Source organism: Engystomops pustulosus, chromosome 4, assembly GCF_040894005.1.
Source record: "Engystomops pustulosus chromosome 4, aEngPut4.maternal, whole genome shotgun sequence".
NCBI classification, from domain to species: domain Eukaryota; kingdom Metazoa; phylum Chordata; class Amphibia; order Anura; family Leptodactylidae; genus Engystomops; species Engystomops pustulosus.
The window spans coordinates 164,128,297-164,155,278 of NC_092414.1; the positions used below are offsets into that span (position 1 = coordinate 164,128,297).

A 26,982-nucleotide genomic window follows, 5' to 3' on the forward strand; every position below is an offset into this window, starting at 1 on the left:
TAGGACTGCTGGAATCCCAGCTCAGACAGTCCTGTGTAAATTGATTCTAAACTAAACCGTCAGTTTTAGTACTGGCACTTTGCGATAAGTAATAAGGTTTTGGGTTGCAGTTTGGGCACTCGGTCTCTAAAAGGTTCGCCATCACTGTCCTAGGTGATATGGGACAACCATGAAGACAATCCCTCACAAGACAAGACTCACAAACAAACAACACAAACGTGAGGGCAAGGGTCTGGTTTGAATCAAAAGGGATATTGAAAAATATGAAAGCCATGATTGGAAAACCAGAGATATCAGAATTATAACAAATGAACAGTAGGCAGGAAGCCAAGTTATAAGTATAATCAGCACCAGACTAGTTGTAAATGGAATCTACAAAGAACCTCCATCCCAAATGACTGGAGTAGGGGTTTGTCCATCACAGCTAGTTAACTGTTGCTGGACTGTTCCTGAGCTGCAGAGGGCATATTCCGCATCGCTCTCCAGGTCATGGGGTACATATACAAACAGAATAAAACATTATAGAGTAATAACATAGTCATATGAAACAATAGGTTTGATGGTGCTGCTCACAAGAGCTTACAATCTATGAGGAGGAAGGGGTGACACAGGTGAAAGTACTTTTACAATGGATTTAAGCCCCATTGCAGATTTGGCTGTATGTTAAGGTTGTGTTCCTACTGGAAGGGGACATCATTCACATAGTTTAGTATAAGATTTTAATCTTTTATAGGTTATTATATATACTTACATATTACACTCTATTCCACCACTTACAAATACAAATATTAAATAAACTTTAATAATCCTTTAAGTACAATAACTAAGTCAATATTCATATCCCCAGTAAATGAACATGGTGCACATTAATATCCAGAGCAAAACCGTGACCACCAGGGCCACCAGTCACCATAAAGGCAAGAGTGATCGTTCATGCTGGTGAAAATACAGAATATGATGGAAACAAAAGAACAAAGCAGGAGTAGGGGGTTAATCTATAAATCAGGCAGGATCCATTACTGAGAAAGGAAGGACACTAAACATTACAACCTGCTCCATCGTTCCCAGATTTCAAAAGAAAATGACATCATTAAAGTCTATAGAAAGACACTCAGGAAAAAAATGTAAATCAATCCATAGAGCCATAAAATATAGCCAACAATATAATACAATGGAAAACAGAAACTAGAAATAAAGTCTGGAAGCACAACCAGAACATTAAATCTATGTTTCTTCTATCAATGACGGAGCTTGTTTAGCACACACTGGTAGATCTACCTGGAAAGACATTTTGCAGACGGCTTTGGAATGCATTAAGCCTATATATATCCTGCATCATATCAACCATGTGAAAAGCATGTAAAGCAGTTTGGGAAAACCCAAGTTTACATCATATTATACATATAAGGAATTCTCCCCACACAGAACATAAAAACTCGATCTCCCAATTCCATTCCAAAGACACCTTGCTATAAATACAACACAACTCGTTGTTCCTTAAAACATAGCCCTTCTTTACAACAATGTAGCACCTTGTCATTACAGCCAAATTGTGCAAACACTGCGTCTACAGAGGCATCTACTGTGTAAGGGATTTGTGAAATATATTACATTTGAAATTGCTTTTGGAAACTTTTTTAATAAAAGATGCACATTTCAATGGTGTGTCCACCTGTGGTGATAAGATCCAAATTGTGAGAGACTCTAAACACAGGCCGGAGGCCTGGAAAATCAACACTCCAGCAGTGCTCACCCAGATCCCCTCAAGAAGTTAATGGAGTGGGGAGAAGGGTCTCTATACATACTTTCCCCAGTTCAACTATAGGTTATGGCCTACTCACAGGTATAAATCCATATCTTCACAAGTGTCTCTAATAATTACAGGGTTCTGCAGATCCTATGTCAACGGCTAAGAGGTGGCTTCACTACAACAGGAAGCCATTACCTATTTCCTAAACTATTACCACTAAAATCATCACGCCTAGTATATATGCACGCGGGACATTATGAGGGAAAAGCGGGAATTAAACCAAGAATATAGGATGCCCACAGGGCAAGATAGATTCTAATGCATACAGGGTTGGTTATATACTAGTAATAATAATATGCCAGGCCTCCTAGGGCCATCACAAGCAGGAGGGCTGGTTAGGAAATCTTTTTAGATGAAAGTCTCCTGCTAAAAAATGGTCATTCTTTGGGGGTTCCAGGTGGACAGTTTGATCAGGTCGTTCTGCTTCCACAGGTGCCAGACTTAAAACTTCACATAATGTATTAAATTCTGTTTTCTTTATCCCTCTTTATTTTACTAAACTATATTTTTTGCATTCTATGTTTATGTTTAATTTGTTACACCTCTTTGTATAATGAGAGTGGTAATATGAATAAAACAAGGCAGAACTCGCCCATGCTTTCAACATATACATGACGAGTGGTGGCAGCTTAAATCACTCAGGTTCTTGGAGGTGAACCAGCAGTTTCCACAAGATAAAAATTATTTAGGTTAAAATAGTAACAACTTCTTATTCAGTATCCTAACATGTTACAAAATTGTTTTAAAAACATGTAATGCATTGATATATTAGGATCCAGGGGTTGGTGTATCATATAGAGTGCCACCCCAATTTTAGTTTTTCTTTCAATCTAAATTGACATGATGCCACATCAACAGGGCTGCCACTAAGAATTTTGTGGCCACATCAAAAATTGCATCGTAAATTCATTCTCATTGTGTATAGTACCTTGGAATGTATTATAGCGAGTTCAGCAGCCCCGATTTATTATATATACAGTACCCACTAATTCATTAATTAAGGCTGTAGCTAGTGCAGCAAATGCCCCTAAGTCGATAGGTAGCCAATGCAGCACATGCCCCCAGTAGACATGTAGCCACAGCACATGCCCTCCAGGAGATAGATAGCCACAGCAAATGCTCCCCATTCGATAGACAGCCACAGCACATGCCCCCCAATAGACAGGTAGTCAATGCAAATGTCTCCCAGTATATAGGCAGCCACAGCAAATGTCTCCAGTAGTTACAGCAAAAAAAAAAAAAAATTAATACTCACCTACCTGCGCTCTTCACTCTTCACTTTGACCCAGGCACCGCTCGCTACTGTCGTTGCAAAGGCAACAGCAGCGTTCTTTCCTCCCTATGACCCAGGCACCATCGCCTGGGTTGCACAACGGTTGCAGGTAGCAGTAACATTGCTCCCTGCGTCCGGGAATCAGCTATTGAGAGGAGGGCGACTGCTGCTCAGGTCAAACTAGTAGCTGGGCCTGGGACTGTAGTTTTCCCTTTTCCCCTCTGATTGCAGCCCTTATTTAGAGAATTTATAAGGGAATTAATTTATTACCAATACAATCTTTCCCCCCATAGTGACACATATTAACAGCCATTAAAGGGTTAACCCTGCAGCTCCCTCCCTGTGTGTGACATCATAATGTATGACACGTGCAGACACGCCCTCAGTGGTCACAGATGTTGTGCTGATGTCATAATTACTGAAGGTTCCATAATATCTGGCGCACTGCTGTGCCTGCTGCCATTTTGTGCCATTGGACCTTGAGCTTGACTACCTACAATAAACCTACCTTGATGCAATTTGGAGGTCAGCCCAGGACTCATCACCACAGCCCCGCCATCCTCTTCAAGGGGTTGTCTGCCTCAGACCTGGAGCTGCGAGGGAGGAAGGGACATCCACCACCAGATCAGCCAAATTATTCCACTAGAAATTGTGGTAGAGATATTTATTGGCAGTGACCCTCTAAGCCCAGAGGAAGGGCGACCCTTCAGCCATGGCTTCCCTAGAGGTTTCCCCCACAGGGGGTTTTTCCTCTCCTGAGTGCTGAGGGGTGACTCTTCGTGAGTCGGGGGTCTGCCATGGGGTGGGATTATAAATAAAGATTTGGCCATGTAATTCCCAATGAAGTGTGTTTTGTGTATTTATTGTGTCTTCTTTGGTTTGAGAATCAGGGTCCATACAGGGTCTGTACACATCACATATCACACAGTCATAGTCCAATAACTGCCCCTGTGGATGCAGCTGCCCCATTGGTTGCCTCTTACCATGTGAAGAAGCCAAACTGCCCAGTTATCAGGTGTACACACATGCCTGGGGTAATAAGGCCCAACACAAGCAATAACTGTCCTGGTTACTCATAGCAACCAATCACAACACTAATTAGTTCTCTCTTAGTTAGGCTGCATTATATAACGTGTATATACGTCCCCCATAGGCGGAAATGGCCGCACGCCGCCCTACGGATGTGGTACGATGCCATACAAGTGTACCACCGTACCGTTCCGTCGCTGTGCACAATGTTCCTATGTGGAGAGGGGCGGGGTGAGCAGCACCTGACTACAAACAATTGCAAAAACAAAGCAGGAAGGACAGAAAAAGACAAAGGTAATAATGTACATAGACATTCTTCATAAAAGTACATGCAATGATGTGAGTAGTTAAAACCTTTAGTATAAAAGGTTTCTAACGTCCCATTCTATAATGCGTAATTGAATGGAGTGTTAATATAATACTGCTCTATTCTGATACCACTCTCTCACTGGTCAAGGATTCTTTTGGTCACTGACATAGTATTACCTGAACCAGCGTGACAATCCTTAAAGTGTTTGAAGGCACTAGATACACTGGGGCAGATGTATTATCGTTCTTGCGCCCAAAAATTGTCGGTTTTGTGGGGGTTTTTTTAGCGCAAAAGTATATTGTGTCATTTATAATGAGTTTGCGCCAGAAAGAACAGATGTTTCCGACTATCCCGACTCCCCCGTCTTTTTTTTTGGCGCAGGTGGGCGCGGCTTAACTTTTCCACATTATCCGTCACATTTATGTGTATTTTGTCAGCATTTTTTGGCGCAAATTTTGGCGCACAACAGACCAGGAAAAAAATGGCCAGAGAGCAAAATTAAGGCACAGTCCATGTAAGATTTTGGCGCACATCTCATTGATGTCAGCATTTTTATGGCACACAACTGATTATTACCATCTACCCATTATTTACTTACAGCAGGCTGTGCTTTCCGGAGACTGATCTCCGATTCCGACAGTCGTGCTTGCGCCAGAATTAGTAAATCCCCCCCATTGAGTCAGATATATCAGAAATGTCTAAAAGTAGTCATGTCCCTTAGCAGTACTAGTCATAAATGTGTCTAAAAACTGTCTCCAGTCCTTAACCGGTTCGCGCCCGCCCGCCGTGTATTCACAGCGGCAGTCGCGTCGCGCTGCATGGAGAGGGCTCACGGGCTGAGCCCTCTCCATAGCCGGTAAGTCTTTGCTGCATAAGTGAAGCTGCCGGCAGCCTCAAACAGATAGCGGCGCATGGGCGCCGCCATCTTACCTGGGATCGCCGCTCCCCGTGACGTCATCGGGGGGCGGCGATCCATCTCCATGGTAGCCTCGGGTCTTCCGAAGACCCGAGGCTATTTCGTTTTAACCCCTTCATTACAATGTGCTGATAGCACATTGTAATGAATGAGGAAGAAAATCCCCATATACTGCCATACTGTAGTATGGCAGTATATGATAGGATCGATCAGACAACCTAGGGTTAAAGTACCCTAGGGAGTCTGAAAAATAGTATAAATAAAAATAAAAAAAAGTTAAAAAAAAAAAATTATAATAAAAAACCCTAAAATTTCAAATCACCCCCCTTTCCCTAGAACTGACATAAATATAAATAAACAGTAAAAATCATAAACACATCAGGTATCGACGCGTACGAAAATGCCCGATCTATCAAAATATGATAACGGTTTTTCAATGCGTTTAACCCCGTAACGGAAAATAGCGCCCAAAGTTGAAAATGGCACTTTTTTGCCATTTTGAAAAATCTAAAAAAATCTATAAAAAGTGATCAAAAGGTCATACAGTCCTAAAAATGATATAATTGAAAATATTATCAAATTTCGCAAAAAATGACACCACCCACAGCTCCGTACACCAAAGTATAAAAAAGTTATTAGCGCCAGAAGTTGACAAAATCAAAAAAATTATTTTTGTACAGGAGGTTTTAATTTTTGTAAATGTATGAAAACATTATAAAACCTATACAAATTTGGTATCCCCTTAATCGTACCGACCCAAAGAATAAAGTAGACATGTCATTTGGGGCGCTCAGTGAAAGACGTAATATCCAAGCCCACAAGAAAATGGCGCAAATGCGTTTTTTCACCATTTTCATTGCATTTGGAATTTTTTTCCCGCTTCCGAGTACATGGCATGGAATATTTAATACCATCATTATGAATTGCCATTTGTTACGCAGAAAACAAGCCATCACACAGCTCTTTACGTGTAAAAATAAAAAAGTTATAGATTTTTGAAGGTGGGGAGTGAAAAATGGACATGAAAAAAACAGGAAAGGGCCCGGTCCTTAACCGGTTAATAAATGTGGTGCAAGACTTTTAAGTAGAATTGTGTAAACAGATAGATAAATCTGCATCATTGTCATCACTACTTATACGAACTGAAGGCTGCCATAGCAATGATCAGCACCGAAGGGAATCCGACTAATGCATAATGCTGGGATCCCGCGCAGAAGCAAAGCCCGGGCGATCACCATGATGTAACTGTCACGGGTGCTCCCGCGATCCCTGTCTCGGATCGCGGGCGCATCCGTGCTCCTCCGCGTGCCCCCGCTGATGCCCGGTCTCGCTCACCTCTCCCGGCTCCTGCTCTTGCCCGGACTGCCGTGCGCGTGCGTCCCCGCCTCCTAGGGCGCGCACGGCTCCTTCCGAAAATTTAAAGGGCCAGCGCACCGCTAATTGGTGCACTGGCTGAACACCTCATCTTTAAGAATCCTGCCTCTTCCTGTGTTCCCTGCCGGATCTTTGTGCCTCACAGCCTAAGCGAAAGCTTCCTGGTGATTATCTGCGTTCCTGTGTATTCCTGCGTTCCTGTGTATTCCTGCGTTCCTGTGTGTCTCCGCTCCCGAGTCCTGTGTTCCCATGTTACCCGAGTTCCTCCGTATTGCTGTGTTCCGTGTGCCTGTGTTCCCGTTCCCACCTGCCTGGACCTCCCGTTGCTGACCCCGGATTTGGATTTGACCTCGCATCTCTGCCGCCTGCCCTGACCCCGAGCCTGGACCTGACTACGAGACTGTCTTCTGCTAAGGTACCTCGACCTCGGCTGCCACCGCGGGCTGGTCACGCCTGGGAACGACCTGGTGGTATCCTGCCGCAGCAAGTCCAACCCGCTTTGCGGCGGGCTCTGGTGAAAACCAGGTGCCACTTGGATTCCGGTCCCAGGTGTCGGCTAGTTCCATCTCCCTCGGTGGTCCAGAGGATCCACTAATCCCGACAGTAAGATCCGGCCATGGATCCCGCCGAGGCTCCTCCTCCCAGGCAGCCTGATCTCGCCACCATCGTGATCCACCAGTCCCGGCAGATTGCAGCACAGCGGAACCAGCTAGAGGAAGTCACCGCCATGCTACAACAGCTACTAGCTACCCAGCATCAGCAACAGTCTCCTGAAGCGGCCGCTGCGACTCCTGCTACCCCGGCTTATCTTCCTGCTGCTGAACCCAGGCTACGCCTCTCGTTGCCCGGCAAGTATGATGGAGATCCCAAGATGTGCAGGGGCTTCATAACCCAGTGCTCCTTGCACATAGAACTCATGCCGTCGCAATTTGCCACAGAGCGGTCCAAGGTGGCATTTGTCCTCAGCCTTCTTTCCGGGAAAGCCCTGGCCTGGGCTACTCCGCTCTGGGACAGAGACGACCCGGTTATGTCTAGCCTCACTGCGTTTCTGTCAGAGTTCCGGTCAGTCTTCGAGGAACCAGCACGAGCCTCCTCTGCGGAGTCTGCATTGTTGAACCTGCGTCAGGGCAACTCATCTGTGGGAGAGTACGCAGTTCAATTCCGCACCCTGGCTTCCGAACTTGCTTGGAATGATGCAGCCCTCATCGCTACATTTAAGAAAGGGCTCTCTGCGCAGGTCAAGGACGCACTGGCAGCTCGGGACCTTCCATCTACCCTGAGTGGCCTCATCACCTTGGCTACTCGAATTGACGTTCGGTTTAAGGAGCGCGCTTAGGAACTACGCTCTGAGTATCCCCAAGGCCGTGTTAGATGCCTTCCTCGCCTGGCACCAGTCTTCCAAAGGCCGCTCCAGCTCCCGCCTGAATCTTCTGCTGAGGAACCCATGCAGGTTGACCGAACCCGGCTCACTCTACAAGAGCGTTCCAGACGACGTCAGGAGAACTTGTGCATGTATTGTGCCAACCCACAGCACCTCGTCGGGACCTGTCCTGTACGTCCCCAACGCCCGGGAAACACCAACACCTAGGCTTCTCAGGAGAAGCTTCCCTAGGTGTGAATAAAGCTTCTCCACGCTTGATTCTCCCCGTGCTCCTCAGCATTGGCACCGGTACTCCGGTCCAGGTTTCTGCTTTCCTGGATTCGGGCTCCACAGCGAACTTTGTAGATGCTGCACTGGTCGCCCTGCATCACTTCCCGGTGGTTCGCCTTGAGAAGCCCTTGTCCATTGCCTCAGTCAGTGGCCAGATTTTCTCCGTGCCCATCTGGTTTCACACTGAACCCCTGTTCTTTATGGTGCATTACATAAAGAGAGGCTCTCCTTTTTTGTGCTGCCACAGTGCACTTCCACTCTCCTGCTGGGTCTCCCCTGGTTGCAGCATCATGCCCCTGTTCTGGACTGGTCTTCTGGGGAGATTCTCCGTTGGGGTCCGGATTGTTCCTCACGCTGCATGACGGTTCCACTTCCACTCCCTGTCAGGACTGCTACCTTGTCTCCCAAGCCTCTGGAGGGACTTCCAGCTGCGTACTGGGACTTTGCAGATGTGTTTTCTAAAAAACAAGCCGAGACCCTTCCTCCACATCGTCCCTATGATTGCCCCATTGATCTGCTGCCTGGATCTTCTCCACCACGGGTCGGGTGTATCCACTCTCAGTTCCTGAGACAGCCGCTATGTCAGAATATGTTAAGGAAAATCTGCAAAGAGGTATAGACTATCGCGGTCTTAACAAGGTCACCGTTAAGAATCGCTATCCTCTGCCGCTTATCAAGGAGCTATTTGATTGTCTGCGGGGTGCAAGAATTTTTTCCAAATTGGATCTTCGTGGGGCCTACAACCTCATCCGCATCAGGAAGGGTGACGAGTGGAAGACCGCCTTTAACACCTGTGATGGGCATTTTGAATATCTAGTTATGCCCTTCAGACTTTGTAATGTGCCAGCCGTTTTCCAGGACTTTGTGAATGATATTTTCCGGGACTTATTGTACAGTTGTGTTGTGGTTTATCTGGATGACATCCTTGTGTATTCTGCCGATTTGGAGTCCCACCAGTCTCATGTACGGCAAGTTCTCAGCCGCCTCAGGAAGAACCACCTCTATGCCAAGCTGGAGAAGTGCCAGTTTCATCAGAAGAGCCTTCCGTTCCTCGGCTACATAATTTGTGATAAAGGTTTGCAGATGGATCCTGCCAAGTTATCTGCGGTTCTTCAGTGGCCACGCCCAGTGGGACTGCGAGCTATACAAGATTTCTGGGCTTTGCTAATTATTATAGACAATTTATCCCACATTTCTCATCTCTGGTAGTGCCGATGGTGACGCTTATGAAAAAGGGTGCTAATCCCCGTGTCTGGCCACCAGCGGCAGAAGAAGCCTCCACGAAATTAAAAACTGCCTTTTCCTCCGCTGCAGTCCTTACCCGACCGGATACTGAAAAGCCGTTCCAGGTGGAGGTTGATGCCTCCTCCGTGGGCGCTGGGGCAGTCCTTACCCAGAAGGGTCCCAGGGGACGAACACTCACTTGTGGTTTCTTCTCCAAAACCTTCTCCTCCGCGGAGAGAAATTATTCCATTGGAGATCGGGAGCTTCTAGCCATCAAGCTGGCTTTGGAGGAGTGGCGCCATCTGCTGGAGGGAGCCCGTTTTCCAGTCAGCATTTTCACGGACCACAAAAACCTTCAGTATCTGCAGAAGGCTCAGCGTTTGAATCCAGAAGGTGGTCCCTCTTCTTTTCTCGCTTTGACTTCCGAATCCATTTTCGTCCTGCAGAGAAAAACATAAAGGCTGACGCCTTGTCCCATGCTTCTGATGTTATGGGGGAGGACTCTGCTCCGAGGCATATTGTTCCTCCAGAGAGACTTGTGCTTGCCGCGCCAGTGGACCTCCGGCAGCTGCCTCCCGGCAAGACTTATGTGCGACCTGGTCTCCGAAAGAAGATCCTGACCTGGGGACATTCCTCTCGTGTGGCTGGGCACCCTGGGGCGCAGCGCTCTGTGGCCTTAATTTCCCGATTCTACTGGTGGCCTGATTTGGTCAAGGACGTTCGGGATTTTGTGGGTTCCTGTGCCTCTTGTGCCCGCAACAAGCCCTCACGACTAAAACCTGCTGGTCTTCTGTTGCCGTTACCCGTGCCTACCAGCCCATGGTCTCATGTGGCTATGGACTTTGTTACGGATCTGCCGCCATCTTCTGGCAACACCGTTATCTGGGTGGTGACTGACCGCTTTTCGAAGATGGCTCACTTTGTCCCTCCCTGAGGAGAGATCTTGGGAGCCAAAGGATAACATCCTGGACAAGAGCCTGCTCCAACGTTTTCTCGGGCCCAAGAAGAGAGGGAGGCCGAAGGGGGGGGTACTGTCACGGGTGCTCCCGCGATCCCTGTCTCGGATCGCGGGTGCATCCGCGCTCCTCCGTGTGCCCCCGCTGCTGCCCGGTCTCAGTCACCTCTCCCGGCTCCTGCTCTTGCCCGGACTGCCGTGCGCGTGCGTCCCTGCCTCCTAGGGCGCGCGCGGCTCCTTCCGAAAATTTAAAGGGACAGCGCACCGCTAATTGGTGCACTGGCTGAACACCTCACCTTTAAGAATCCTGCCTCTTCCTGTGTTCCCTGCCGGATCTTTGTGTCTCACAGCCTAAGAGAAAGCTTCCTGGTGATTATCTGCGTTCCTGTGTATTCCTGCGTTCCTGTGTATTCCTGCGTTCCTGTGTGTCTCTGCTCCCGAGTCCTGTGTTCCCGTGTTACCCGAGTTCCTCCGTGTTGCTGAGTTCCGTGTGCCTGTGTTCCCGTTCCCACCTGCCTGGACCTCCCGTTGCTGATCCCGGATTTGGATTTGACCTCGCATCTCTGCCGCCTGCCCTGACGAGACTGTCCTCTGCTAAGGTACCTCGACCTCGGCTGCCACCGCGGGCTGGTCACGCCTGGGAACGACCTGGTGGTATCCTGCCGCAGCAAGTCCAACCCGCTTTGCGGCGGGCTCTGGTGAAAACCAGGTGCCACTTGGATTCCGGTCCCAGGTGTCGGCTAGTTCCATCTCCCGCGGTGGTCCAGAGGATCCACTGATCCTGACAGTAACTCTACGTCAAGGTGCAGGAACTACCTACACCATATGACATAGAGTTACGTCAAGTTGCAGTTAAATGTAATCTATATTTACAATCAGACATGAATAAAGTACTGTCTTATAACTCCAGGCACTGTGACTGTAGTAATATTCTTATGTTTGTTATTTATGGCCTCCTTCCTTCTAAAATAAACTTTTAGAATTATGCTAATGACCATGACAGGCTACTAGGATGTGTTATCAGAGGCCCTCTGTGCTGCAGATTCACAGGCTACTACAGTTTGCAAGGAGCATTTCCCTCTCCCATTGTGTGCTAAAACTTCCTGTGCTGCAGTGAGACTACTTCTGGCATAGAGAGGGGGAAGTGCTGAGGGAGCACAGGCGAAGACATCGTAACAGCCTGCGAATCTGCAGCATGTAGGGGCTTTGGGAACAGTAGCATCATTTTAAAAGTTGATTTTAGAAGGCAGAAGGCCATGGATAACAATATAAGAAGCTTATCACAGTCGCAGTGCATGGATCTATGAGTAAGTGTCCCTGGTTGACTTTGTTAGTGGATTTCCTTTCAACAATTATCCCATATTCCATACTGCGGGGGCCCAGTTATTGCTTTGTTGTTTTTAGGTCTAGAAGACATTCTTCTCCCACATCTTACAATTACAGTTGCTTAACACAACAAGAAATGTGAACGCAAAGAATTGAAACTCATCTTCCCTACCATCCATTCATGAGATAATGAATGTTGTTATACTAACTATAAAATGGAGTTTGTAATTGCAAGCAATAAAGGTTATAGAACCTCATTTGCTAAAAAGTGGTAAATGTATAAAACAAATAGAAAAACAGAAACACGAAAAATGTCAGTAGGCGATGTTATTTTATTCTGTTGTCTTTATGTTCAACCATGTATAAATACATAATGGATAAAGCTCTATAACATCGCATATACATGGGCTGCTTGTTGTAAATTCTTTGAAAAAAAAAATAAAGATAGAAAAACAATCCTGCACCTGTGAAATCTTATTTAATGTGTTACTCATGTTAGATGTTAGGATAATATTATGTTCAGACCATATGACTTATGTGTATAGGACCAACCCAACTGGAGAACAGAGAGGAATTCCAGGCATGCGTTGGGATTCACACCAAATGAATATGTCCAGGGAGTGGTTTCTTGATCTGACTTCAATAGCAAGGGGCAATTCCTTTCTCAAATAAGAACATTTTCTTTGAATCATGGGAGCAGAACGGACTGTGGGAAAGCATGTAAAGAAAAATTCACATAACTTCTTTACAAAAGCTTTTATTTATAGCAAAATATTTCACCTATTTAATTTATAGTGTTGCAATCCCCTTGGAATCGTTGCAGGATCTATCCATTTCTTCTCTTGGCAAACATTAATAGAAATGGTATATATCATGACCAAGTATGAAATGTTCCAGTTGTGTGGGCCTATCAATCCTGAAGATACCGGATCATTAACTTTAGCAGATGCTGTTCTTTAGCAAATAACTGCTATGGATTAATTTATCATGTAACTGCTCATTTATTGTTCCTCTTATGTCTCCTTATGAATATCTACCTATTAACACATTCTGAAATTGGAATTTTAGAATGTGAATATTTAAAATTATATTTGTCAGATACTTAAAGGGACACAAAAAAAAATCCAAACTCATGCAGTGTGTTATATCTAGTACCAGGCCGGAAGGGAGGGTTCTCTTTGTGATATTCCTTCAATTCCTGTTTCATGTACTGTGTATCCTCTGCCTTTGTAAGTGTTAGCACAGTACGGTATATAAATTTTGTTTCTGTTGCTTTATTTCTATCCTCTACAGATTGTCACATGTGCTCCTGCGATCTATGTCCTGGCTCGCAGGCCTATCCTTGCACCTCGCTGTCCCCCAAACCCTCTGCGACAGGCTGGCTGACCTGTCCACGTTCCCTGCGCACGTGCCAGCTTTCTGGATCTTAAAGGGCCAGCGCACCGCTGATTGGCGCTGGTCATCCGAGTCTTTTATAAATTGCCAGCCTCTCCCTGTATGCCTAATGCCTGTCTTGAGAATTCCCGTTGTGACCCCCAGTTCTGTCCCTGACTACGATCCTGTGCTGCCTGTCTCGACCTCCTGCCTATCCTCAACCACAGTTCTGCCTCACGACTCTGTACCTCACCTTGGCCGCCACGCCGCAGCAAGTCCAACCCGTTTTGCGGCGGGTTCTGGTGAAAACCCAGGCTCTCAGGTGTCGGCTTACGTCATTGTCCGTGGTGGTACAGCGGGTCCACTATCCCTGAATCCTGACACACTTCCTTTTTTTTAAAAAAAACCCAAGTATATGCTATATGATAACTCTCATACAATGTAACTGAGTAACTGAGGAAAGTTATTTCACTTAAAAAAAAATGTCAGCCAGCCAAGAATAGAAACTTGCATGAATAAAACTGTACCTATCTCCCCTTCCAGCAGCCTGAAATTTCCATTTTCTTTATTCATGGTCTCTGTAAATGTTCAAATCTCTGCTTTATCCTAATTCAATAAAAAGAAGTTATCATTGGCAGTTTAGCTGCAGGTCTGCTTCTTTTTGTACAATCCTGAAGACTTGCCTTCTTTTTACCTGTAATCCCATATACTGTCTCAATCAGTGCCAAGGCTGCTGTAATCACAGGTCTTGATTAACACATAATTCCTGCACTCAAACAGCTTCTGAATAAGTAATACTGTAAAGAACGGATGTTAGGAGAAACAATCCAGATTGGTTGACACGCTGCCTTCAATGAGTGTACTATTTGATGTACTATACAATTCTTTATTGGTATGCTATAATGAATGTATTTCTGGGGCAAACTGCTCTCTTCATCAGGCACAAACACAGATAGATGGGTAAACTGGGTAGATGTTTCATAAATAACTCAAAAGATCTCGCTAGAAACTGTGGAGTTTATTTGAGGCAAATACTGGGTGCCAGCAGGAGCCCTAAATCGGCTGAGCTCAGCGCTCCTGCAGGCATTCACATTTTTCCCCAAGTATTTGCCTTAAGTAATCTCCACAGTTTCTAGTGAGATTTTTTAAGTTTTTTGAAAAACATCTCCCCAATTCATATCGTTGTTTGGACCTGATGTAGGGAGCAGTTTAGCCCTCAAACACATTGTCCATGATAGCATCACAATAAAGAATCTTGCAACACTCATGTTGAATTACATTCATTGAAGGCAGTGCATCCACCAACCTGGCTTCTTTCGCTCATCCGGTTGCAACCAACACCAGACTCCAGGAGACACTACCGCCTATTTACATTGTCTACCATGAGCGGGTTGCAATAAGAGATGGCAGGACTATTATAATTATAGGTATCTCATTGTATGCTCCCACATTGTAATGAAGACCTGGATATTTGGACCCCTGTATTAGTGATCATGCGAAGTGTACCGTATTTTCCAGGCCATTAGGCGCACCGGAATATAAGGCGCATCAGTCCGACCTATGTAAGTAGGGTCCGCTGCCCTCCTATAGGGCGCACCGAACTATAAGGCGCACTTTGGATTTCCAAGGAAATCCAAGGCTTTTATGTGCGCCTTATAGTCCGGAAAATACGGTATATTCCACAAGGAAGTATCCAGCTCCTCCAGGTCATTGAAGAGTTGAAAAAAACTGTAACTTTATTAATCCACTTTAAACTTTAAGTGGCAAATTTCGTACCTCTAATAAGGACCCGTTTTAGAGGTATGTAACATGTTACATAATTTTTTTGTTTGTGTGGATTATTAGAGTTCCATTTTTTATGAAGCCTATCAGGGCCTCAGACGCATCTTTCCTTGTGGATTATACACTTTAACTGGACTGGCACCTCCCTATCGAGTTCGGCCTCTTCTCACGCAGCCAGTTAAGCTGAAAAACTATATATATATTTTTTTTTGTATTAGTGAGCATGCGCCTTCCAGCTTTTGGCTCATAAGTGGTAAAATCTTGACTCTTCTGAAAGAGGAGCTCCACAAAATACAGAATTATATAGTAAGTTTCATAGCTGCACCGCCCGGATGAAGGTGTAGGCTTTCATATTTTACTATACAAAAGGTTGGTAATCTTTCATTTTCATACACCACACAGAAATACACCCCAAGAGAAAATAAAAGATTATTGCCTGCTTGGCTTCTATGAGCAGACTAATTAGTTTAAGGGCGCAGTGGCATTTAGATGATGCATATAATTAAGCTAATAATTAAGCTAATAATTTTTCAATTTAGTGAAAGGTACACTGCAGCAGTATTGCACCTTTCCTCATTATCATTGACTACCATTTTCTGAAAGACATGTAGAGACATGTAGTTTAATTTGTTTTTAAGTATCGGTGGTGTAAATAGTGCCCAAAACAAGAGGACTTGTTAAGATGCCAATGCTTGCCAAGGCTTGATATGTCAGCTAATATACAAATGGGTGTTCCCACTGTCCATAGATATCAGAGTTATAGGTGGTGTGATGGTAGACTTGACATTTGGGCAAAACATATTATTCCATTAAGCAGCTCTAAGGATCGGTTTACTTGATTGTCCAGAAGCGCTGAGTGAGATGAAATATATTTTCTAGTTTAATTAAAAGTTAATAAATGGTGTAATCCATTACATAAGAGGTCTGATAGATGCCCTTTTCCTCTTTTCAACATATGAGGATGGAAGCTTTTAATACATATTTTATGTTTTTTTTATTTATATAGAGCTATGCTACAAATCAGTCAGTGCTTTTTCACTTGGCACATACGTTCTCTCGTCCTTATCTTGGCGGAATGGAGAATTGGGGTGGTATTACTAAGCAGTGATAAGGGATTTCTTTTGGGAGATGAAAGAGGCTGCAGCTCAAAGATAACACAGCTCCCAGTGCTCAGCGGGGCTGACTTCATAAAGGCCTCATGATACAGCTGCTGCCTTTGAGACGGCAAGTGCAAAGTCACTGGCCCTTGTCCTTTAAGTGACAATCTCACAGGCGTCTCTGCACCTTATTTTCCCAGTCGCTAGAACCTCAATGTAATAAATAAAAAGGAAAAGATGATTTTATTTGTTTAAACCAAATAAGTTTTTTTTGATATGTAATGTATCAAGTAACTATGCATTAACCATGATGGAACCTATTATTCATCCCTCCAAAAGAAGGAATAGAAGATCCAACAAAAATGCCCAAAACATGTAATGACAAAATTAAATACTTTATTGTAGCAAAATGACAGACTGGTTTTAAAATGATCCTGCCCCAGAGGGGACACAAGAAAATGTTGCATGCCAAACAACAGATCAGATCAATACAAATGTGTTTACAAGGTGTAGGTATATGTAGAGGCACCAATGGCGGTATGCAAATGCATGTTACTTATGGGAAGAAAAAATGGCTTACCCATGTTTAGCTAATCGTTGCCTGGAATGACAACAACCCCGACGCGCGTTTCGTCTGGTTTGCAACCTTCGTCTGGTTTGCATACACCTACATCTTGTAAACACATTTGTATTGATCTCATCTGCTCTTTGGCATGCAACATTTTCTTGTGTCCCCTCTGGGGCAGGATCATTTTTAAACCAGTGTGTCATTTTGCTACAATAAAGTATTTAATTTTGTCATTACATGTTTTGTGCATTTTTTTTGGATCTTCTATTCCTTCTTTTGGAGGGATGAATAATAGGTTTCATTTGATATTTACCAACAAGCTTCATGGTATCAAATTATATAGGGATGAATACAATTACAGTATACTAATACGGCATGACCAACACATTATTATTTGTCTCCCTATTTTAGTGTGTTCAATTTTGTTGATATTAACCATGATGGCCCTAACCTAAAGAAATTTCAAATATCAGTTTAAGCTTATTGCCTTTCTTACTGCAGTTTTAGTATTTTTAAAATATTTTTAGTTGTTTTGTTTCTGTCAGCCTTTTTGATCTTACAAATTCATTATAATTTCTTATTGTGTATTTTTCTTATCTTATAGCATAAGTAGTTTTCAGAAATGTCAGCAGTAATAAAGTCAGATTTTTACATGGGTCTATTACTGGGCCAATTTCCAGTAACTAGCCTTTTTAGTAATAGTCATCTGCAATCATTGGCCCATGCATAGGCAAAAATGCTTGTTTTTAGTTGACTGCATCTGTCATGTATAATTGTATGGAGATGAACAAATTGTCTTCTATGACTGCTGCCATCATGTGAATACAATGAAGAGGTCGACAAGGATAAGAAATTTCCAAGAAACATCAATTCCTCAACATTGTCTGCATGATCTACCTCTGCTCTACTCATATTCTACTATATACTGGAGCATCTACTGGCAGTCTTCCACTTTTGATGAAATGTGCTCAAAATTATAACCAAACAGACCCAATAAAGGGTTGCCTTTGTTCATCAAGTGGGCATTGTATTGATTGTACAATTAATCCAGTAAGGCTTTCTAGTTTCCATCACTAACAAACACTACAGTTCTAAAATAAATGTAGTGGACCTTTTCTTCACCAAAGTGGTTTCCTTCACTCACAAAGTACAATTACATCAGGGTTCATATAACTCACCTCTAATCTAACATAGTCTATTAAGAAGATGGTGTCTAGACTTTGTGTATGTGTCATCCTTATCTAGTAGTTGGGCTGTATCTGAATAAACGTGCAGGAATTCTTTTCCAGGGAAAAAATGCTGATTTATTCACAGACGTACAGCTATGATCCCTCTCAAGTCGTTCTACTTATTTCAGATTCCTGACTGACTTGCTATCAAGCTGTGACATGAAAACAGTAAGCTGCATCCGGTCTGTGGAAAGGAATTCACTCTCTAATACTCCTCTGTTTAGGGTTGAAGAACTGCCTTGTAAGATGGCAATATTTCTACGAAATCCAAAAGAGCATGCGTAACGAAGACATGACTTGATGAACAGCAAACATGGCTTAAGGGGGTTGTACAAATTCATTAAGACCCTAGGTCAGTGATGGCAAACCTTTTAGACACTGAGTGCCCAAACTACAACCAAAACCCACGTATTTTTTCGCAAAGTGCCAACGCGACATTTAAGCAGTACTTATTACTGCCTGCTGTGTCACAGGTTTAAATTGTGTAGGTACCTGAGGACACTAATACAGTAGAAAGAAGGAGAAGAAGCTTGGATTATCATTGTAGCTTCATTCGGGGGTCCTGGGCTGCTTGGGTCTGCAAGAGGCCTTGAGTCCTGTCTGGCAAACTCTACTCTGGGGTGATGGCAAGGGTGCCCAAAAAGAGGGCTCTGAGTGCCACCTCTGGCACCCGTGCCATAGGTTTGCCACCACTGCCCTAGGTTGTGTAAATTAACTTACCTCTGGTTCAGAGCAGCTCATCTGGTCACCACCAGCCACTGTTGCTAAACAAAGACTCTAATGTCAAGCTTCCGCTAGATCCTTTAGGGACAGGCTAGATAATACTATAGTGGTAGCATACAGAGGAATTTATGTCATTGCTGAGCATCTGTTTAACAACATCTGGTGCCAGGTTGGACCAGAGGTAAGGACCAAGATAAGTATAAGAAAAATCAAAGCACTCTTTAGGTGGCATTAAGTTAGACCAGGTGGTCTGAAGATGTAGTGTATATTATCCAGCCTCAGCCACTGTTGTAAATTTGATCGATTTCTAGACCAGCTTGTCTAAGCACAAAGATTAGTGATTCTGCCTTGATGCACAATTTTGGAGGCAAATTATTAGGTAAATGATTCATTAGTGCATAGTGCAACACTACAATAATGTGCAATACACATTATTAGGAAACAGTGGGAAGCTTTTATTTCAGTCTAAGGTTTTGAAGAACATGAAAAGAGCATCTATAATTGCTAATGAGGTCAGGACTGAAATCATCTATTAGTGTGCAAGAATAGCACTAGTTAATTGTTTCATTATAGCTCTGGCTATATATGACCTAAAAGAAATGTATTCATGGAAAAAAAAAAAAGAAGAAAATCTTCAGCACAATATCGGAAATTACACATCCATACCCGCAGCAGAAATGGTTGCAAACAAGATTTCATGACCCTAGCCCTTAACGTATTAAGTGACTGTAAACTAATCTTGATTGGACCTTCTAATCTGTGATGTATGATGGGGTTAAATTAAACCTATTTGACAGATGTGAACTGGGAATATAAAATTTTATCACACCATAGAAGAAGTATGGTCAGGAGGAAGAGTTGCATTCAGGTGACAGCTAAAAAAGTAACGGGCACATTTACTAAGGGTCCGCGGACCGCGATTCTGTTGGTTTCCCGACTATTTCTGTTCTGCCTGTTCTGCCGTCGGACAACCCCACTGATTCGGACAAACCACAGAATTTTAAATTCAAATTGTGTCGCAAGATCAGCACTCACATACACAGAGAAGAAGAAGGTGAACTCCGGCGGACCTGAGCGGAGAAGCGACAAGAAATCAGGCGCACGCTGTAAGTGAATCGCGGCAGCTCCGAATCCTCATCGGAAATTCTGGATCAGCAGATGCAACGGGACGGGTAAGTAAATGTGCCCCTGTATGTTCAACTTAAGACAGGCCAACCTTTTTCCCAAGTTTACACATTTCTACATAATCTCCTATGTTATGGCATAGTAAGTGTTTTATTTCTGCTCAAAGATATGTGAAAACCTACAAGATGAATTGTCTTGGGTTTTCAAGTCTGGAATACACAGTAATTCAAAGTCTCCAGCTCAGTGAAACTCCATATAGCTTGCTTCAATTCCTCACCTCATCAGAGCTCCATATATCTTATTAGTATATGCATATTTTAGTCTCGGCACCCTGGCATTGTGTGCATAATTAGGACGACTGGCACTCTTCCAAACATTCTCAGATTTTCATGATGATAATAACAAATGCCTTTTTTGCATAGCATTTGCCTTTTTTTGGGCCAACATACTGATTAAATATTTGCACAGAAGAAAAACTGCACATCTTTTTACAGAAATCCATCGAGGCCACATCGGGAAACGTGTTATGAAGCATATTATTAGAATTTTGCTTACAGTGATGAATTGCCTTTTCCATTTTAACAATTCATCAGTTTGGTCTCACGTAATAGGTCTAATTATCAACAGAGGCAATTTTTTTTTTCCACAAAAATTCTACAGTTACATCTTCTTACAGGTTCTATTTTCTATATATCCACAGTTTACATATTTAATTAGGTTTGTACATAAAATTCTGCTGAATCTATGCTGGCAGATGTTACTAGCATCATGTGCTGATGGCATGGCTGGAGGGAAGGAGGACCTATCCAGCTGATGCTGGGTACCAGAGGATGCCCACAACCTACTCCTTCTTAGCCTGCCTACTTAGATACAGTAGTAGAGCTGTGGACTGAATCTCTGCCTCATGTAAGATAAGAGTCAATTCTAGAGAAATATGTAGGTTCTCTACTGGTAAAAAGACATTATGAGCATATAGTATTATGCAGGTAGAAACAATTATTGGAAGTATTATATGTATAGTAAAGTGAGATGTACAATGCAACTTGCCCTGCTACTTGTCTATCGCTGCGAGGCTCATGGAACTGTATTTCTAATGGAAATTACTGAGAGATGGATGTAAGTGGGGGGAACAAGTCATTCCAACCAAACAGGCTCGATAATCACTTTTTTTTTCTGAGTGCTTTTTGAGTGCTTCTTTTAAAAACTGCTAAATTTACCCGTAGAGCAATTACTTGGTGCCTCAAAGATCAGGGAGGCCGCACACAGTGGTGAAATACAACCAAATTATTAAAAGTAATGGGATGCCTAGAAAACACTGCTCTTTCAATAAACGAATTTGAAAAAAAAAAAAAGTAATGAGATGCCTACCTGCATTCTCTCTAAATGCTTTAAACTGTGTTCCCATGTGGATGCCAATACGTTTTAAAGCTATAGACACACAATCACCTAATGGTATGAATTTCAGGAACGATCTTATGCTCATCTACTAATGTTTCTACTCATAGTTACATTTTGTTTACACATTTGTACACTTACCAGCGGCTCAACATACACTGGTCCTCCCCCAGCGATCATGTGACTCTTCTATCTGACACCCCCCCTCCCGCCTCTTACCAGACTTCCAGTGGTGTTCTCCTCTAATGCATAAAAGGTATTTGCAACAACTTTTCTAATGGGTATGACTAAGGACATCATTAGTCCGAAATGCGTCACCTACCATTTTTTTCCCCCCTTTCTATCGTGATGTCACATTTTTAATATGTAATTAATAAAGCTCTCTACGAAGATTTTTCACTTTTAACAGTTGCCTGTGCGGATTTCCTTTATATTTTTTCCTCATTTTGTTTTAAAGCTATGACAGACTTGCTCCCTTTGTAGAAGAACTGTGCATTACAGGGGGACCCAGTTTAACAGCTGCCATTGGCAGACTAAACAACCCATATCCAGACAGAACAAATATATTAAAACGTCACTTTTATTATTTGAGTGGTAAAAACAAAGGTAGCTATGCTATTTGGTGCGCTAGGGAATGTGTTTAAAAACACAGTTTAAGGCCTCCTTCACACGGCCGTTGGGGGACGTATATTAGGCTGATGTATATACGTCGCATATATTTTTCCCCATAGGCCGTCAATTGGTGCATGGAGCGGTATGGTGCTGCACACATGCATGTCCTATCTTTCCCCGGAATACGGCGAAGGGCGGCAACGTGTGCCCGCCGTGCTATGGTATGGCGGGCACGCGTTCATGTGAATTTAGCCTAAGATATGCTCCCAGTCTTATCAGTTGGACTGTAAGTGGAGCACTATAGTGTTAATGATAGTTAGAGGCGTTGAACAGTGTGTAATTGATTAAGATGGAAATCAAAACTGTCACAGTAGTAGATGACCGGGTCCTCAGTATCCACCTATGGTATGTATTAGTGATGAAATGCCACCGCATGTTCTGTATGGCCATATCTACCTATCAATTAGAACACTTGACCCTATCGGCTCATCTTCTTTGGGTGACAATCTGGGTTCTTCTTTCTTATTTGCTATAGATTTCCACTTTGGCAGTGACCTTATCTTTATATACCCTTTGTTACCACGCTATGAATAGTGTTAGCCCCAACCCCTTATGGGGGGCTTATGTTAGGATATTTTAACTAGCATTGTTGATTATGCTTCTAGTCGGCCAGAGCATGCCTAGGATACAATACACATGTTATATAGGGACTGTTTAGTGTTATAATCCGTTGTATAGGTAGTGTTTGTAATACCGTTGGTCTAGGGCTAGTCTGTAGGTGCGATATATACACATCATCAGTGAAGCTGTGCCTCTCTTTAATATTGTATGAACTAAAGGCTACAGCTTTAGGAATACAGTGGCCCAATCGTCACAGCGGCCCCCTGGAGGGTAGGTGTGATTAGAGCCTGGTCGTTTTACTACACGGCGTAGTGTGTGTATTATGTAAACAATAATAGTGTAATTTTGATACGTTGGTTATGTTTTGCAACACCTCTAGCCTTATTGCTTAGTGCGATACACAAGACGTTCATCTACTACTGTGACAGTTTTGATTTCCATCTTAATCAATTACACACTGTCCAACGCCTCTAACTATCATTAACACTAGTGTTCCACTTACAGTCCAGCTGACAAGACTGGGAGCATATCTTACACTGTGTTTTTAAACACATCCCCTAGAGTACCAAGTAGCATATCTACCTTTGTTTTTACAGCTCAAATAATAAAAATTACATTTTAATATATTTGTACTGTCCGCATGTGGGTTGTTTAGTCTGCCAATGTCAGCTTTATGTTAAATTGTGTAAAGAATCCCTGCCGCGACACCAGGTCCGTTTTTTGTAATAAGTGTTACAGTGGGACCCAGGCATAACTTTGCTTTATGCCCCAGAATTTGCATAGTTGTCCCTGCTTATAGGGCAGGTAATAGAGGAGCCCTTTACAAGAAATCACTCAACAAACTCAGAGTTCTGCAGTGTTCTGTGATTTATATATGATCTTATTGAAACTACGTTGAGTAGTATATAGTAAATAGTATTTACTAGTATATAATATATAGTTTACTAAGTGTGTTCATCGGAGAGGGCTCATAGTTTTTCAGACTTTTGCCACAAAATATTTATTCTTGAGGGATTCATTGAAAGTGGAGCATTTTAGCTCCATCCATAGTAAAGGATCTAAACAGAAAATCAGGGGATGTGTGATTAATGCAAAGCTTTCGTTTCATCAGTATGGAGTCCATGAAATGTAATATGCTGCTGCAAATAAATTCATTCTCAGTCCAAAAAGCTATCTATTATTCAAATACAGCACACTAAAGCAAGAAAGAAATAATGTTTGATCCTCTGACGATTTTTTCAAACATACACCATATAGGGCATGTTGGAAAGCTCCTATTGATTTTAATGGAAGAACACTTAAAAAAAATGTGAATGAATGGTGCCATATACACAGCATTAAATGGTTTTCACATGTGACATGTTCAATATGGTGTATGTGTAGTTTACTGTATATCTGGCCAAGCTATTTCATTTCATCAATTTGAATGTGCGATTTCACCCTTAATCCATTTCTAAATATTGTATCGGGGAGACAATAGTCTTTCAGTATAGACCCATAGCTTGTGAGGCTATAGAGAGGAGTGTAGCTACAGGGGGCGCATGGGGTAGCTATCAACACAGGGATCTGAAGGAACTCTGAGGAGGCCCAAAGGCGGCTCTTCCAAATAAGAAAATACCAACATTATACATGGCAGATGATAAGTGGATGCAACTATACAGATTTTGAGGGTACAAAACGGCACAGTCATAGCAAGTTCTAGGTACCATGCAAAGTACCAAAGGAAACCAAAGTCACAGTTTGGTTAAAAAGCTAAAATGTTTTGTAAATGACTTCAGGCATTCCCCAGGGTTACGTACAAGATAGGTTTGGTTAGGTTTGTTGCTCAAGTTGAATTTGTATGTAAGTCATAACTGGTATATTATATAATTGTAATTCCATTAAAAAAAAGTTTTTTGTCCCTGTGACAATTGGTTTTTCAAAATTTTGTGCAGTCATGGCAACAAGGATTAACAAAAAAGTTTCATTACAGACTCCTTATAGCTGATCATTGCAGCCTGGGACTATAGTAAATCATCTAGAGAGCTTCACCAGAGGTCACAATGGGCAGAGGGGTCTGTAACTAGCGGTCGTTTGTAAGTTGGAAGTCCTTAAGTCCTGTAGTTCATACGTGACTTTTAGAAACTTTTTTTATGTATATTATGACAGGGAAAATGCCTCTCTGTCAGCCATTTCATTCCTACTAAACTGCTTAATTCAAGGTATGGAGAGTTTACCTTTCTAGGTAGCAAAAGGGGACATTGGGGCAAATTTACTTACCCGGCCCATTCGCGATCCAGCGGTGCGTTCTCTGCTCTGGATTCGGGTCCGGCCGGGATTTAAGAAGGTAGTTCCTCCGCCGTCCACCAGGTGGCACTGCTGCGCTGAAAGTCATCTCATCGCGCCGGAATGCACCACCTCGGACCAGGTGAAGGTAAGCGCTCCCCAAGCGACACTTTTTCGGTTTTTAAATGCGGCGGTTTTTCCGAATAATTCGGGTTTTCGTTCGGCCACGCCCCCCGATTTCCGTCGCGCGCATGCCGGCGCCGATGCGCCACAATCCGATCGCGTGCGCCACAATCCCGGGGCAATTCAGGTACAATCGGCGCAAATCGGAAATATTCGTGTAACACGTCGGGAAAACGCGAATCGGGCCCTTAGTAAATGACCCCCATTGTTTTCAATTTAAAGGGGTTATCCGGGTTTAAAAATTTTTTTATGGCCGGGCTGGGGAGGGCTAGTTAAACATAATAAACATGGACTTACCTCCTCCGGCGCTGCTGATGTCCCGCGCCGCGGTCCCTTCGATCCGTGGCCCTGTTTGTTTACAGAGGTACGGAAGCCGCGCACAGGGAGCTTCCGGTCCGCGATGTGGACGGCTCCTCCCATCCGTCCCTATCTCTCAGCGTTGTAAGCGTTGGGAGATGGTGCGCACAGGAGCTTCCGGCCAGCCGGAAGCTCTCTGTGCGCACTTGTAATGAAACCGGCGCACAGAGAAGATCGGCCGCGGCGCGGGACATCGGCAGCACCGGAGGAGGTAAGTACATGTTTATTGTGTTTAAATAGCCCACCCCAGCCCGGCCATAAGAAATTTTTTAAACCCGGATAACCCCTTTAACACCTTGGAAAATGTATTCGCATAATCCATGACTGCATGACTGCAGTTCATAGAGGTTAAGGAAAGTAGGAAGGGGATGAAGAGTGGAGTAGGAGAGACATTTGCTGTATCAGGACTGTGGTTGTGTGTTCCTCACTCATCTGCAGGGTTGACGCTAGCACTGGGCATACCCTGGCAATTGCCGGGTCCAAGACTGCTGGGGGGACCCACATAAGGCTGTACATAAGGTGAGGGGCTCTATATAAAATATCCAAGGTGCTGTTTCGTATGATAAACTAGAGAACATTTTAGGGAACAGAAGACTTTTAATTTCTGCATTTTTAATGCCGCCACATGAGTTCACTGCAAAGGGGCCCACTGAGGCTCTGTCACCCACGAGCCTACTGAAACATGGAGACGGCCCTGCTTATCTGCATCTTCATGAAAAATGATCTGAGCAGTCAACTTAGCAGTTTAGCAGTCAGGAAAAGGCCAATAAGTTAGGATAGGTGCATTTCCCAATGATAAAATAAGCTACAAAGCTTATTTTATTCATCATACATTCACTATTGCCATCAATTATTTGATTCTATTTCAATTTCTTTAATAATTATTACTTTAATTCTGTGTTAATTATTTCCCATGAAAATTTAGATCTAGACCATCTAGAATGGTCTAAGTGAAGGAAGGTGCACAAGAACTGCTGTGATATGTACCCAGATGCGCACACAACCAAAAAACAAGGTTTACAGAAAAAACTTTGAAAAAAACCCTATGTTTTTTAAATAATCTATATATAAAGTAAGCAAAGGGTTAGTTAAAGAATCTCCATAGACATCTGTAACAACACACTTAGTACAAGTAAAATCCTGTGCTCTGAGATGTAGCAGATGGGATCCACCCGCTTCTCAGTGAAAGCTTATTATAAGACTGAGGTGCAGGAGAGTCTTATTGATTACAATGCACATTGGACTGGACTTTTATCGAAGGAACTGTATTTTTCTGACAAAGAAACATGCGGTAAACAGATTGAAGTTAGTTTTGAAAAAAAGCTCCATAAATAACATGACACTGGTATTACTCTGTGGAAAGAACAATAATTCTAAAAAATCATTATTCGCCCTCCTGTGTTCTCATTTCAGTTGTTGACATTGAAAGTCAGGAGTGGGTTACAGGAACATGCAGGCTTTGTATTAAACAGCCGCCAGTCACTGGTAGAAAATTTGCCTCAATATATTGATTTGGGCTGTCATTTATGCTCAGTGAGTGCAGGATATGTATAATGTTTTCCGTTCGACAGACGGGGGGAAGGGAAATCTATGCTTCAAACTCACTAAATAAACCTAACAGCTGTAATTACCGGTATCTACATAGACAAATCTTCATTAGATATTAATTTTAATGTAGAGAAAAAATTTGTGGTTATGATGTGGGTAAGTAGAAAGATATGAAAGGGCTTCCACTGGAGACTGAAAATGACAGCATTACCTCACCTAAGTAGAAAAGTGTTTG

General features: G+C 43.2%; 1 long non-coding RNA gene across 1 annotated transcript in view; it reads right to left on the bottom strand.

Annotated features, from left to right (window-relative positions):
* Window positions 1–3,609: 3,609 nt before the first annotated feature.
* The window catches only part of LOC140125683 (uncharacterized), a 70,188-nt gene continuing 46,815 nt past the window's right edge, over window positions 3,610–26,982 (bottom strand). The window contains exon 5 of the long non-coding RNA XR_011854689.1: window positions 3,610–3,676. This is a non-coding gene — a long non-coding RNA (uncharacterized lncRNA). The remainder of the gene's footprint in view (window positions 3,677–26,982) is intronic.